The sequence below is a fragment of the Canis aureus genome, chromosome 2, assembly GCF_053574225.1.
Source record: "Canis aureus isolate CA01 chromosome 2, VMU_Caureus_v.1.0, whole genome shotgun sequence".
NCBI lineage: Eukaryota > Metazoa > Chordata > Mammalia > Carnivora > Canidae > Canis > Canis aureus.
In genome coordinates this window covers 24,539,262-24,553,653 of record NC_135612.1, presented here as the reverse complement: position 1 = coordinate 24,553,653, position 14,392 = coordinate 24,539,262, and the positions used below count along the sequence as shown (strand labels likewise).

General features: G+C 37.1%; 1 protein-coding gene across 4 annotated transcripts in view; it reads left to right on the top strand.

Moving 5' to 3' along the window:
* Window positions 1–14,392, top strand: part of VCAN (versican) — a 110,680-nt gene that overhangs the window by 22,753 nt on the left and 73,535 nt on the right. The window lies entirely within an intron of this gene.

The window sequence follows — 14,392 nt, the reverse complement described above, 5'->3', positions numbered from 1 at the left end:
TAAAGTCTAAATATATAAAGAGGAGTATTGAATTGAATTCTATTTTCAGTTTTGGCTCGGTACATAGTGGAAGGATAATCTCAATTTTCTTATGTGTAAAATAAAAAGGTTAGATTAGATAATTTCCACAGTCCCTTTCAACATTAAAATTCTATGATTCTGTGAATTGAATAACAACCTCAGAGACTAAAAACTACAAACTAAGCAGCTTATATTTTCCTAATGCCCTGATTAAATTTGAATAAGAAGGCTGGCTTACCAGAGGGCTCCCTAAGTGTGGTTCCCTAACGTCTTAACATTCTTATTATAACTACCCTTTAGCACTGTAAATGTATTTTTTAAATTAGAATCTCAGATAATAATCATTTCCATTTTTGTACAAAGGGAAAATATACAAAATCCAACCTATGATATATATGTGATACATATATATATAGGATTTTGAATATAAAATATACATATACATACAGAATTTGAATGTTTTTGTTTGGGTGCATAAAAGTTGAAAGAGAAAGAAGAATCAGTATAAATACTAATTGAAGCACACTGAAATTTCTGGTGAGCAGAGTAACAAGGCTTTATTAGTTTTATAGAAGGAATTTGACAGTTCTGAAGGATATTCAGTATGTTTACAGTGACATTATTCTGGAAATGTTTTCTTCCTTGTTTTTTGTCCCTTGGAATAATTTGCAAATCTTTGGATACTGATTTTTTTCTCTGTTGACCTGAAATTGGACTGATGTTGTTGAAGAGATTAAAGAGGCCCTTATGACTGGGGATATATGAGGAAGATCGCAAGATCTTGTAAAGGTCTCTCTCCTTCCTTTACTGAAGCATGCCTCTCTTGGAAGTAAAGACCATTGGCTAAACTTTGAATTGATACAAATTCTTGGGGAAAGTTGACTATATAAAGTTGCATCTGATGTTTCAATTGCCACATTGATAACAGATTATTTGAAATTAAGCCAGATTTCCTCATAAGAGAGCTTTATTACCATATTCATGGGTATCGTAATTACCACCTATATTTTATTGTTTTTGACAGCCACGTGTGTGTGTGTGTGTGTGTGTGTGTGTGTGTGTGTGAGAGAGAGAGAGAGAGACAGTAAAAACTAGAGATATTGATGCATTAAGAATGCCTATGATGGAACACACAACCAGTTATGAACTAAGGTACAATAACATTAGATCAGAAGCCAAATGATTCCAGATGGTCTAATGAAGAAGTCAATTAAGTATAAAATGAAGCGTAGTTTACAAGATAATTAATTTTGTTTTAATTTAGTCATTTAAAATGGAAGATATTTAGTTGATGGAATATCAACCCTCTTTTTTTTCTTCTTCCTTGTTTTATAATGTCATATTCATTCTGAGGTATGAATTTCTTTATAAAACTCAAATAATTATACTCTATTAAATCCAGCTAGTTTAGGAGAGGAAAAAATGCTAATCTGGTTCTTGTTCTAAGATGACGATTATAGCACAGTTATACATATGAATATAGTATTCAGTTCTATTAAAAAAAACCTAGTAAATGTACAACAATTATATTAGCTATATCCACGAGCCAGGATTCCAGTATTAGCCTGTGTTCTTGGAAATGGTCTAGACATTGTGGTGGCTTATTAGCCATGTTTCAGTAACAGAACATTGTTACCAAGAAATTAATGGAATTAAGATTCTAAAATAGGAAATCTAAAAAGTAAGATAATATAATCACAAAGTAATCCGTATTAGAAAGTTTAATCTGTGTTTCCTGGTGAGGTAGTTTTGGAAAGCATTAAGAGTGTTCCTTATTAGGAAATTTAATTTGGGTTCCCTGGAAACATAGGTTTGGAAAAGTTTGAAAGCATTTAGAATAGGGTTGAGATGATCATAGAATTCAGAAAATTGAGTCAAGGATTGGAGTTATTTTGGATTGGTAAGGACAATGCTGAGAGAGCAGTCTTGGGAGGCAGTTAAGATCCCCGTAATTAAGAACAGGAAGGATATCAACTGAATCCCAGCTCTGTCACTTACTAGTTGTGAGATCCTGAGCAAGGCTTTACCTCTGTTTCAGTTTCTTCTTCTTTGAAATAGAGACAATTGAATACTTATTTTTTAATCATGGTATGAAGATGAAGTAAGTTAATGTATAAAGCTTTTATCACAGTGCTCAGAGTAGGTGCTCAGTAAATAATAGCTTATGGATAGACGAAAGGTTCTTTATTTCTACTGAATTCATAAAAAGAAGAAATGACTTAGTTGGGGTGACTGCGTGACGGGCCCTGAGGGGGACACTTGATGGGATGAGCACTGGGTGATATGCTATATGTTGGCAAATTGAACTCCAATAAAAAAATAAAAAATAAATTTTAAAAAATGACTTAAAGTTGCAACCTTGTGAATTAGGTTCAATATAAGGAACATTTTTCTGACAATGAATACTGCAAAATGTAGAAATAATCCTGACAGACTGTAAAATTTCTTCTCTGGACTTTTCTTAAAACTTGAATTTTTCTGAGATGTTCTGATTGCAGTATTCTCTCAAGGTCTGAGTTTAGTACTTTGAAATATATAGAAAATAACTGGAAACGTCTTACTTCTTTTTCATGTCAAGGCATTTTGAATACCATAAATTGCTTGAATATTACTGAAGAATTAAAATTAATACAGTGGCAAAAACAGAATTCTTGTGTTATCCCTCCTAAATTGTTTAATCAGTTTATTATCTGATTAGAACATTATATTCTTGAGTAACAATGTTCAGGAATTAATCTGGTATCTGATTCCCCATAGGAGGTCATGCAAGTGGGAGATTTAAATAATCCTGGAAGTGCTTTGTGAATTAATGCATTTCTGTGCTAAAACCTGGCAATTTGATAGAAAGTACGTGTGTCATAGCAAAAAAAAAAAAAAAAAGATATCCTAAATAAGTTAGATAAGAAAATGCTGGAAAGAAGGGAATACAATGTAAATATTTTGTCTAAAAACCCCACTCAAACATTTTAGGAATCTTCAGTTGTTTCTTTAATAAAACTAATAAATTGACCATTTGATTTCTTTATGGTAGCAGGTACTTGTAAGAAAACAGTTTCCTTTATAAAGGAGTTTAATCCTCCCTGAAGATGAATCATGGGGTGGTAGGTGAGGTCAGACTGCTTTCATTTTCACAGGTGACCTGCCTAGTTTCCTTGCAAATGAGTCCATACTTCCAGGCTCATCCCTAGACCTGACAAATGATCGATCTAGGAGCTCTGATATGGGCAATGTGGGGACTTACATCTCATCCTTCTATGGCCTGTATTTTCTCTGTAACCCTACCCTTTGGCTATTACTTCACCTGAAATAACCACTACCCTCCTATTCTGATTGCCTGGCTTTCACGTAAGGCTCCCAGCACTTTGATGTGTCTGTACTATGGGCTTTTTCCTTTTCATCTCCTATATTCTTCCTAAGTCCTAGTTGTCTTTCTCACCTTTACATCTCTGAACCTTGAATATATGACCTTAACCGCCCCCAAATGTTTGCTTAAGCCTCTCTCTCTCTCTCTCTTTCTCCCTTAAGACTTCGGCTTCTGGGAGGGAAGGAGTCATGTATATCCCCACGATGCTCTTGGCACATAGTAAGTGCTCCATAGATGGAGTTGAAGAAATGTGTGAATTACTGAATTAACCTCCAGACTAGAAGTGCCCACTCTAACTCACCTTGCTTTGCGCTTGCCCTCAGGATAACTTCACCTCTCTCCAGACTTAATCACCATTCTGCTTACTTCCCAGATTTTCATTACTCCAATTTCCTTATCAGTTTGTTTAATTTAAACTTGTTCCTTGTAGGTAAACCATAAGTCAAATGCCTTGTAGGAGGAATGGGGCACACAAGTATACCAAAATAACGAATGAGTGAAAATGGACATGTTTCTAGTTTTGCATGGAATTCTCTTCTAAATGCCCTGCCCATGTTTCTAGTTTGTGAATTCTTTCTGTGTCTCACCTCAGGTTTTGATTCTCACAGATAATGCCTATGCCTTTAGCACACCTTCAAGGGGCCTGTTTTACAACCATCAAAGCGCTCAACTACTGTGTCCATGTTCTTCTCCTGCTCAACATCTTGTAGTAAATTTTCTTTAAGAGTTTTATTTATTCATGAGAGACAGAGAGAGAGAGAGAGAGAGGCAGAGACAGAGACAGAGGGAAAAGCAGGCTCCATGCAGGGAGCCTGATGTGCGACTTGATCCCCGAACCCAGGATCACACCCTGAGCCGAAGGCATACACTCAACCACTGAGCCACTCAGGTGTCTCATCTTTTAGTGAATTTTTTGTCATCTTTCTCCTCAAGCATAAACTCCGCGTGATCTTTGAAGCCCCTCAAACCTGGTTAGAGAGTAACCACTTCAACCTTGTTTCTGTCTTTCTAACATGATCCATGTACCAGCCCTCCACAGACCCTGTGCTTGCTCTTACCTGCAGTTCTGCTTTGGTCCTCTCAGAGAACATACACCCCCCCACCCCGCCCCAGCTTTCCAACACTGCTCATCCCTGTGCCTGGAGATTTACTGCTTCCAAGAGCCCATCTTTGGCTCTTCCAGCTCAAGCAGAGATTTCCTTACTCTGAACTCTCATTTTTCATAGAGATAGTTCCACATACTTGGTGTTTAACTGTCCTTTCCTTGCTTCATAGTCACCGAATACAAAATGTGATCTGTTTTGTTTTGCAAAACTTCTGTAACTGCTGGTAGAGATAAGGCCGTAGACATCTCTACCTCTCTCAATCGCAATGAAGGACCTATCCCATTAATACAATCCTAATAGTTACTCAAGAAATACTTGGTGGCAATTGCATTATTTCTTCAAACTTTGTCTCTTTTGGAATACAATTACCACTACCCTTCCCTTTCTATAATATTTGAAAAAATGCTTCACTTTTTCACCAAATTTACTAAGAATCTATTTTTTTCCATCTTTATTGGATCACCATGATACTAATTTTTCTCTTTGAATTGCTCCTCTCACTCTTCCCCATGGTGTCTCTTAGAAAGAACTCCTTCCTAGAGATAGTTTTTTTTCTCTTTTCCAGCTTCTCACAGTAATTTCCCTTTCCTGCCACCCTAGCTAATCATCCCTCTCTGGGATTGGTTCCTTTGTACCTATTCACAATTTACAGGTTAATTTTTATACTGCTTCTTCATGTCAAAATCCAGGATGATTCTATCACTTCCATGATTTGTGTAATACTTCTGTGTCCTCCTTGTGTCTGGCCTAGAACCAAAAAATAACCTTTCCTTTTTGCTATCATATGATCTCCTTTAGATATGCAAAACTAAAACTTTAGGTAAAGGCTCAGATGTCATTAAACAGGTCTTAAGCAGGGCTTGAAGGGTCAGGCTTTTTTGGAGGCTCCGACTGGACAAAAATCAGATATCAAATCTAGAAACTCCATGATTTCGCTCCTGTAGATTCTCAGATTGACTTTTAATTTTAGTGGAATCTACAGTATATAACCTACAAAATACTTCACTGGCAGGAGTTATCTAAGAATTAGTGATACTGGTCTTATGTAGTTAAGAAGTCCCATGTCAGCTAGAAGAGCTTCCTGCTGGGTCCATGGATCAGCGGATGATTCAAATATTGATTCTAGATTATAGAACCTCTTCACTTTGGTTCACTTTGGTTTGGTGCCTTCTAGAAGATGCTAAGAACTTCTCATTTATTCTCCACAGAACTGCTGGAACTACAGATCATAGCTGTGGCTGTGGCTTCTTATGTAGGCTTTGGAAATTAACAGTTTCAGGGACCTGAAACTGTACTTGGAAGATATTCGGGTGTAAGTGTTAGAGCAGCGTAGCTAAGAGTCAGTGAGGAAAGCCACCAGCATGGCACAATGGCAGCACCTCTGAAAATGATGTTCTCATTCAATCCAATGATTTTCATAGATTGATCATGAAGCAGCTCCACGGGTAAGATAAGGAAGGAAACTATTTATTGTTTGGTTGTATTATTGTTTAACTTAATCCTCATGAAAACCTTGTCAAGTATTTCTTTTTCTTTTTCTTTTTTTTTAACCCTGCTTTTTGCCATAAGGAAAGGCTACATAATTGGATATGTGCTTTTTCCTATTCCACTGCAGTAAACTCCTGTGGCCACCATGGATTTCCCACCAAAGCAACAGATAGTCTTACCAGCCAGGAAGAGATAAAGTGCTCTCCAGGCTCCCCCAAATCTCTGATTTCTCACATAAGAATATCTTAATTCTTATCTGAGTAATGATTGCGTTGTAATGATTAAAATTGCTGGGTTAAATGGTAACTCTATTTTTTAACTTTTTCAGGAGCTGCTAGCCTATTTTCCAATGTGGCCACACCATTTTAAATTCTGACCTGCACTCTCTTAGGATCTGATTCTTTCGCTTTTTTTGCCAACACTTGTTTTTTATCTGAGTTTTGATTATAGCCATCTTAGTGGGTATGCAATGATATCTCATTGTGGTTTTAATTTGTATTTCATTCATGGTTTATGATGTTAAGCAACTTTTTATGTGCTTATTGGCCATTTATATATTTTCTGGAGAAATGTTTATTCAGTGTGGCTACAAGATGAATAAGTCATGGGGATGTAACATACTGCATGGAAACCATAGTTAATAATATATTGCATATCTGAAAGTTGCTAAGAGAGTAAATATTAAAAGTTCTCATCATAAGAAAATATATCTGTAACTATGTATGGTGATGGATATTAACTAGACTTAGTGTGGTGGTCATTTTGCAATATATACAAATATCGAATCATTATGTTGTATACCTAAAATGAATATTATGTATGCCCCTTAAACTTCAATTTAAAAAATAATGAAATCTTGGGGCACCTGGGTAGCTCAGTCAGTTTCTGACTTTTTAAAAAATATTTTATTATTTATTTATTTATTCATGAGAGACACAGAGAGAGGCAGAGACCCAGGCAGAGGGAGAAGCAGGCTCCATGCAGGGAGCCCGATGGGGGACTTGATCCAGGTTCCCCAGGACCACGCCCCGGGCCAAAGGCAGAGCCAAACCGCTGAGCCACCCGGGCTGTCCTAGTGTCTGCTTTTGGCTCAGGTCATGATCTCAAGGTCCTGGAATTGAGCCTCATGTCGAATGAATTCCCTGCTTAGTGGGGAGCCTGCTGTTCTGTCTCCCCACCCCCCGCTTGTGCACCCTCTTTCTCTATCTCAAATAAATAAATAAAATAAAATAAATAAAATTTTTTTTTTTAAAAGAAAGAAATGTCTATTCAGAACCTTTGCCCATTTTTAACTGGGCAACTCAATTTTGTTGTTGAGTGGAAGGAGTTCTTTATATATTCTAGATTTTAAAGTGTCTTTTCAGAAGATTTGTACATATTTTTTTTTTCATTTCATGAGTTGTCTTTATTACTTTCACAGTAGGGTCCTTTGACATACAATTTTTAAAAACTTTAATGAAGTCTAGTTTTTATTTGTTCTTTGGTTGTTTGTGCTTTTGGTGTCATATCTAAGAAAACACTGCCAAATCCCCAGTCATGAAGGCCTGCTTCTGTGTTTTCTTCTACAAGTTTTATAAGTTTTAAGTTTTACTTTTATTTTGATTTTGAGTTAATTTTTGTATGTGGTATGAGGTAAGAGTCCAAATTCATTCCTTTGCATATATATCCAGTTGTCCCAGCATCACTGTTGAAAAGACTATTCTTTCCCCCATTTAATGGCCATGGCACCTTTTTGAGAATCAACTGATCATAGATATATGGGTTTGTTTCTGGACTCTCCATTCTATTCCATTAATCTATGTGTCTGTACTTTATGTCAGTACCACATTGTCTTGATTACTGTTGCTTTGCAGTAAATTTGAAATTGGGAAGTATAAGACCTCTGTGTTCTTTTTCAAAATTATTTTAGTTATTCTGGGTCCTTTGAGTTCTCATATGAATTTTAGGATCAGCTTATCGATCTCTACAAAGAAGCCAGCTGGGATTCTGATAAGGATTGCATCGAATCTCTAGATAAATTTGTGGCATATTGCCATCTTAACCATATTCAATCTTCTGATCCATGAATATGGGATGTTTTTCCATTTCTTAAGACCTTCTTTAATTTCTCTCAGTGTTTTATAGCTTTTAGAGTATAAGTTTTGCAGTACTTTTGTCAAATTTCATCCTAAATATTTTGTTCTTTTTGATGCAAATCAAAATGGAAGGTTTTTTAAAATTTCTTTTTCTGATTAGTTGTGGGAAGTGTGTGGAAAGGCAATTGATTTTTATATGTTGGTCTTGTGTGTTCTGCAACTCTGCTGAACTTGTTTATTAGTTCTAATAGCTTTTTAATGGCATCCTTAGGATTTTCTATATATAGTCCCTTGCATTTATAATCTTACTGTATGTAAGTAGACTTGTCCTGACATATGCCCCTTGAGACATGTGACAGTCATTTGCTGTAAGGTTTTGATGTCAAGATCTCTTAGAGTTCTGAATTGAAAATGCTTCTTTGTAAGTACAGTGGCCATTTACCTTTCAGCTGTGAAAAGTAAAAAGAAAAAAAAAAAGCTAAACTAGGCTGATCGTCCTGTGTTGACCTGCAGCCATACTGTGCCTGTCAAATCAAATAACACGTTCAATCTCATATATTTTGAAGACTCAGACACCCAGAAATTTTTTAGAGCCTCCTTCTCACTCTAATTAAAGTCTTACTGCTCTGTCAGTGGGAAAGAATGAGATCTGACACCCTGAAAAACCATTAAATATATTTAAATTTTAGTGGGGCTTCCTGTTGCTGAAGCCTTTCAAATCAACATACAGGAGATCTCATATAATAACATACTGACAATCCTGTGGATTCCTTTTCTCATGCATTGTTATCTGACTTAGAGCATGTTAATGGACTATCAGAGCCAACTGATGACAGGTCTTTACTAATTAATTAGAAGTTAAAAATGCAAAGTTCTATCTATGCTACAAGCCACATCATGCTTCTCCTTCAGCCTAAGACAAGTAAGAAATCTGAAAAGTGCTGATCTCTCTTACCAATCTCATTACCCCTAAATTGGAAACAATGCCAGCCTAGCTCTAGAGATGAAGTGAAGTTACGTTGGCGGCCCCTGAGGCTTTCTAGTCCCCAGGAACAGAAGGCTGGCCTCTGTGCGGGTTAAAGGATCAAATCTTAGGGGAACTGACATGCTTTTGAATTATCTTCAAATATCGGCCCTCAAAAGATTATATAGCAGCGTATGTTAGCTGTTAATCAAACATGTACAGCTGATGGATTTTGTGATCCAGAGTATAATGAGCATTAGTCTTCGATGCTTTGATCGTGTGTGTATATAGACACAGAAAAAAAAAAAAAAGAGCAAGAGTGAAAGAGTGAGAGAAGACAAGAGAGACAGAGAGAGAGGGGGAGAAAGAAAAAAAAAAGAAACCTCCTTTGAAACTTAAAAGTTTAAAACTTCAAAGCTAATAATAATTATGCTGAATTGCTTTTATCACCAGGCTACTTGCCATAAGTGGTTTTATTATATCAGCATTTAGAAGCTCATTTTACGTGACTACTTCCAGCTCGTACACTCTAGCTACTTTTACATAATTTATTGCTTATTTAAACTTACATAGCAAGGAAATGTAGTCACATTTATACATCTTGAACTTCCTTAAAGTGAAAGAAAATCAGAGAATTCTTTTTTCCAAATGGGTAAAGGGAATCATCATTAGTTTAGAACTTATTTTCAGACCAGACAGTTCATTATAGAAGGGTTATGAGGACAAATAAACATTAAAAACAACAACAACAACAAGCACTTAACATACTGCCCAGCAAATATACTCAGCAAGAAAACAATGGTGGGATCCCAGCTTTGGCCACCTGTCCGCTGAGTCCAGGAGAGGTTGCAATAATTATGTATGACCCACTCCTGCCAATTCCCCCTTTCTCCTTGGTGTTTACAGGGAATTGTCGGCAGGAGAGGAAGATCTTATCCTAGCTTTGCCCTAGAACTAAGCTCCTTAATAATTGTGTCAAGTTACTCCTGGCTATAAACTCCAGCTTTTGAACAGTGTGGGTCATTTTTAATGTTTGATTTGTTTTCATCATTGCTCGCCTTTTCAGTATGTGTCATTTTTTTTAGTCTGCCAAGAAGCCACTTTTCCATTTAGCAATCAGAAGTGTGGAAAAAAAAGAACATGCATGGTCCAATTTTCAGGGAGTCTTGTAGCAGTTAGTTGTCAGATTTAGTATTTTTTTTGTCAGTATTTTTTCCTAATATTTCTGATGATGTTAATTCCCATGATTAAGGTAAATTTAGTTTGTGGGATGTCACCAGCTATTAAAGTCTCGCCAGCAGTGTCTTCCAGTTTCTTCTAGGACATCCCTAGAAAGCTGAAACAAGAGGAATACCTCAAACCAACAACATTTAACTTGAGATTTTGGAAAAAAATATGCATTAAGATACTGTATATATGTTTTTCACAAGAATATGCAAGTTATCCTATGTGTGAAATCCTCTGTTCTGCATTACTACCTATCATGTGTGTACATATGTGAGCACGTATGTATACACCTCAACGAATTCTTACTTATGCTAACTTAAATTAACTTGGCCTTTTACGTTAAGTAATGTGTTGTTTTATACATGTGAATCATTTTCTGTATTTCTTTCCTGACATTTCATTTGTTTTCTTTAGAGAAAAAATTAAGTATTCTCTCATAGGTAGATAACATCTACAAACATGTTCCAAATCTATACTCTAGTTACAAATTAGATGATAAGTGTCTTATACATGTGGCTGCCCTGAAGAGGCTACTTCTAGAACTAAGACTCGACTCATCCTCATCGACTCATTGTCAACTTGTGAAAGTAATGTTTGCCTTCCAGGAAGGCAACTATCCAGTAAATCTGAAATACACGAAATGGCTCAGTTACAAGTATTCAGGGGTAGAAACACAACACAGCCTTGTCCTATGCCAATGAAATAGGCATTTTATCTCACAAAAGGTTTTGCTTTCTCTCCCTTTCTAAAGGCAGTACTGTGATTCAGAAGGAACTTTCATTACCTAACCTACATCAGAGGCAAGGAGGTACCTTTAGGATACCTTAGGGGCAGGAACTTACAAAACTTGACCAATGGAGACCTGTTGTAGAGAGAGAAACTAAGCAAATGCGCTGAGTTGCTTTGTTTGATTTCCTATGTATGTTTTCTCTTTCTCTTGATTCTTTGGTGCCTGATTTGCCCTTGCTTCTGGACTTTAGACTCTAAAGTTTTGATGCATCCTCTTAGGATCATTCATTTTTGGACCAAGGCTGGAGCTACATTACTGTCACTGGCCCAGACTTCATAGCAGTCTCATTTCACTCCGCTGCGCTATAGTTTAGGACATACAATTTGACCTAGAAATAATTTCTGCCTATGGTTTTAAAATTTGAAAGTAGGAATGCTTGGGTGGCTCAGCTGTGGAGCGTCTGCCTCCGGCTCAGGGCGTGATCCTGGGATCTGGGATCTAGTCCCACATCGGGCTCCCTGCCTGGAGCCTGCTTCTCCCTCTGTCTGTGTCTCTGGCTCTCTCTCTCTCTCTGTCTCTCATGAATAAATAAATAAATAATGAAAAAAAACTGAAAGTAGATCAGTGGAAACATTGAAAATCTTAACATCTTGACTGCTTTCTCATTGTGAAAGTGGAGAGTGTTTAGCTTAAAATCTGCATTTTTTTTTCCTGTGGGATAAGCTTTTATTCTATGGGAAAGCTTTGTGTCTACAATTTTTTATTGAGGAGAAAGCCTGTTTTTATCTGTTGTTGTTTGGTTTACTTTTTTCAAAAAGATCTTATTTTAAGAGATGGACTTCTTGGGACGCCTGGGTGGCTCAGCAGTTGAGCCTCTGCCTTTGGCTCGGCGTGATCTGGGATCTGGGATCAAGTCTCATATCAGGCTCCCTGTAGGGAGCCTGCTTCTGCCTATGCCAATGTCTCTGCCTCTCTCTCTGTGTGTGTCTCATGAATAAATAAATAAAATCTTTTAAAAAAGAAATGAACTTCTTCCGTGGTCAGCTTAAATACCATCCTAGATGCTGCATCAAGGCTCTCTGCTTTTGCCAGTTCTCTGTGCTCACAGGCAGTCTTTGAGGCAACCCTGGGAGGCAATGGACTTCATAGGCCCTTTGCTTTGTACTCTAGTGTTTTGGCTCTTGTCTTGATGCTGTTTGGTTCCCTGGTCCACTTTGCTTCTATCTTAAGCAGGTTGACACGTAGGCAAGCAGAAACTTAATACTAAATTATACTTCCTATGGATACATTGAGTTTGGAAAACTATTCCATGAGACAGGTCCATGGACTGACTATTAATTGTATTCTATGGGGAAAGGAGAGTTCTCTGGTCAAATGCTTTACAAATCATAACTTCCTTGTGGGGACTCTCAATAAATAACCTCTAATATCAAATGCTCTGAGAAGTCTTACAGAAACTTGCCAGACGACTTGCATTTGTTCTCCAAGTGCAGTTGTCCATGGAATCTCTTTTCTGTAGAATACTATGGACATCTCAAGGATCACCAGTGTTCTGTAGAAGACATTTTTGGAAACTATGTTCTTTGAACTTGGACCATAAGCTAACAGTCTTTCTGATTCACATCTTCAACAATAAGCTTTTAATAATTAATTCTGATTTAAGCAATAGGTCACCTACATTTGTATTATGTTAGATAAAAGATATATAGTGTTAAAGGATTATCTAATTAAAACCAGGCATCTAATGGATAAAATAATACAAGACAAGAGGTCATAGATGTCTTAGGAATCCAAGACACTTAGTAATATAAGTTAGTTCAATTACTGCTGTGTGTACCTATTTTTAAAAAATATTTTATTTATTCATGAGAGAGAGGCAGAGACACAGGCAGAGGGAGAAGCAGGCTCCATGCAGGGAACCTCATGTGGGATTCGATCACGGGCCCCCAGGATCAAACCCTGGGCTGAGGGCGGCGCTAAACCGCTGAGCCACCCAAGGATCCCCTGTGTGTTGCCTATTGACTTACCTTTTCTATTTTCTGGCTTGGGTATCAGTATAAAACTGATGCGAGGCTATTCTGACGTATGTTAGAAAAGTATAAGATGTCCTGGCCTTGATATTTTGAGGTGGATACGTAGGAAGGGCAAAGTTTGGATGTTTAACTTCTCATTTTTGGTATGGATTGAGTATTAATTGTAACAGCTTCAAGATACAGTAAGATAATTCTATACTGCGAGATGCTTTACTATATTATTAGATTTTTGAAGTGGGCAAAGTCATGTTCGTGTTAAACAATCATGATTTAGGAGGTCTTAGATAGGTACTTTTTGGAACAGAGTTAAAATGAGTATTTTTCTTTTCTTTTCCTCATCTTGAAATAAAATGATTTGCCATATATAGCTTTATAAATAAATTATTTTGATTCTCGCCTTAAACTCAGTGCCAGTTAATATTTTTTAAATCTGAGTTGAATGAAGCCCAATGGTGATATCAATCTTCTTCAATTTTTTTTTTTTTGCAGTGTTTGAAAAGTTCCTATATATAAAGGAAAATAGGTGGCCTTGAGGGACAATAGAGTTTAATCAAATAAGTAATATGATCATTTTATGGGTATTGGATAGCTGGATGTAAATTATATCCTCCAAAAAAATGAATTAAATAATTGACTGCAATGTAAAGTCAGATTTAACAAGAGTTTCTATATGAAAACTTTTATAAGTAGATCTTCATCGACTTTTTAAAAAAAATATTTTATTTATTTATTCATGAGAGACACAGAGAGAGAGGCAGAGACACACAGGTAGAGGGAGAAGCAGACTCCCTGTGGGGATCCCAGTGTGGGACACCATCACTGGGATCACTCCCCGAGCCCAAGGCAGACCCTCAACCGCTGAACCGCCCAGATGTCCCAATCTTCATCAATTTAATAATAATAATAATAATAATAATAATAATAATAATAATAAGGGAATTCCCTTTTTTAACCTACCAGCATCTTCTGAAACCATTCTTCAACACCCCAAACATGTTTGCTGTTTCAAAGAGGGAAACCAGTTACCCATGAACCCATGCAGTCAGTCTTCTGCCTTAGCTCTTTGGCCACACTAGAAGTCCATTTCCCCCAACACACAGCCTGGCATCGCTGCCTGGAGCAGCAGACTTTTACTAGATCAATTATATGTCTCTTCCTGCCCTGGTTGGCTGATGGCTCTTCTTAGTGTAAAGGAACAGTAGTTTGGCCTCAGAGCTGAAGTACGTCACGAGGCAGGGAACTAAGGCAGCAGAAGGATCTTCCAGCTGTAATAACAAATGCAAGTGTTCCACCTTGGAGGGAAGCATCTTGGCCTGCTGCCCTCTTTCACACTTGCATTCCTTTGAAGTGACTGAGTCAGGAGGACACAGCCGCAGCCTCTCTC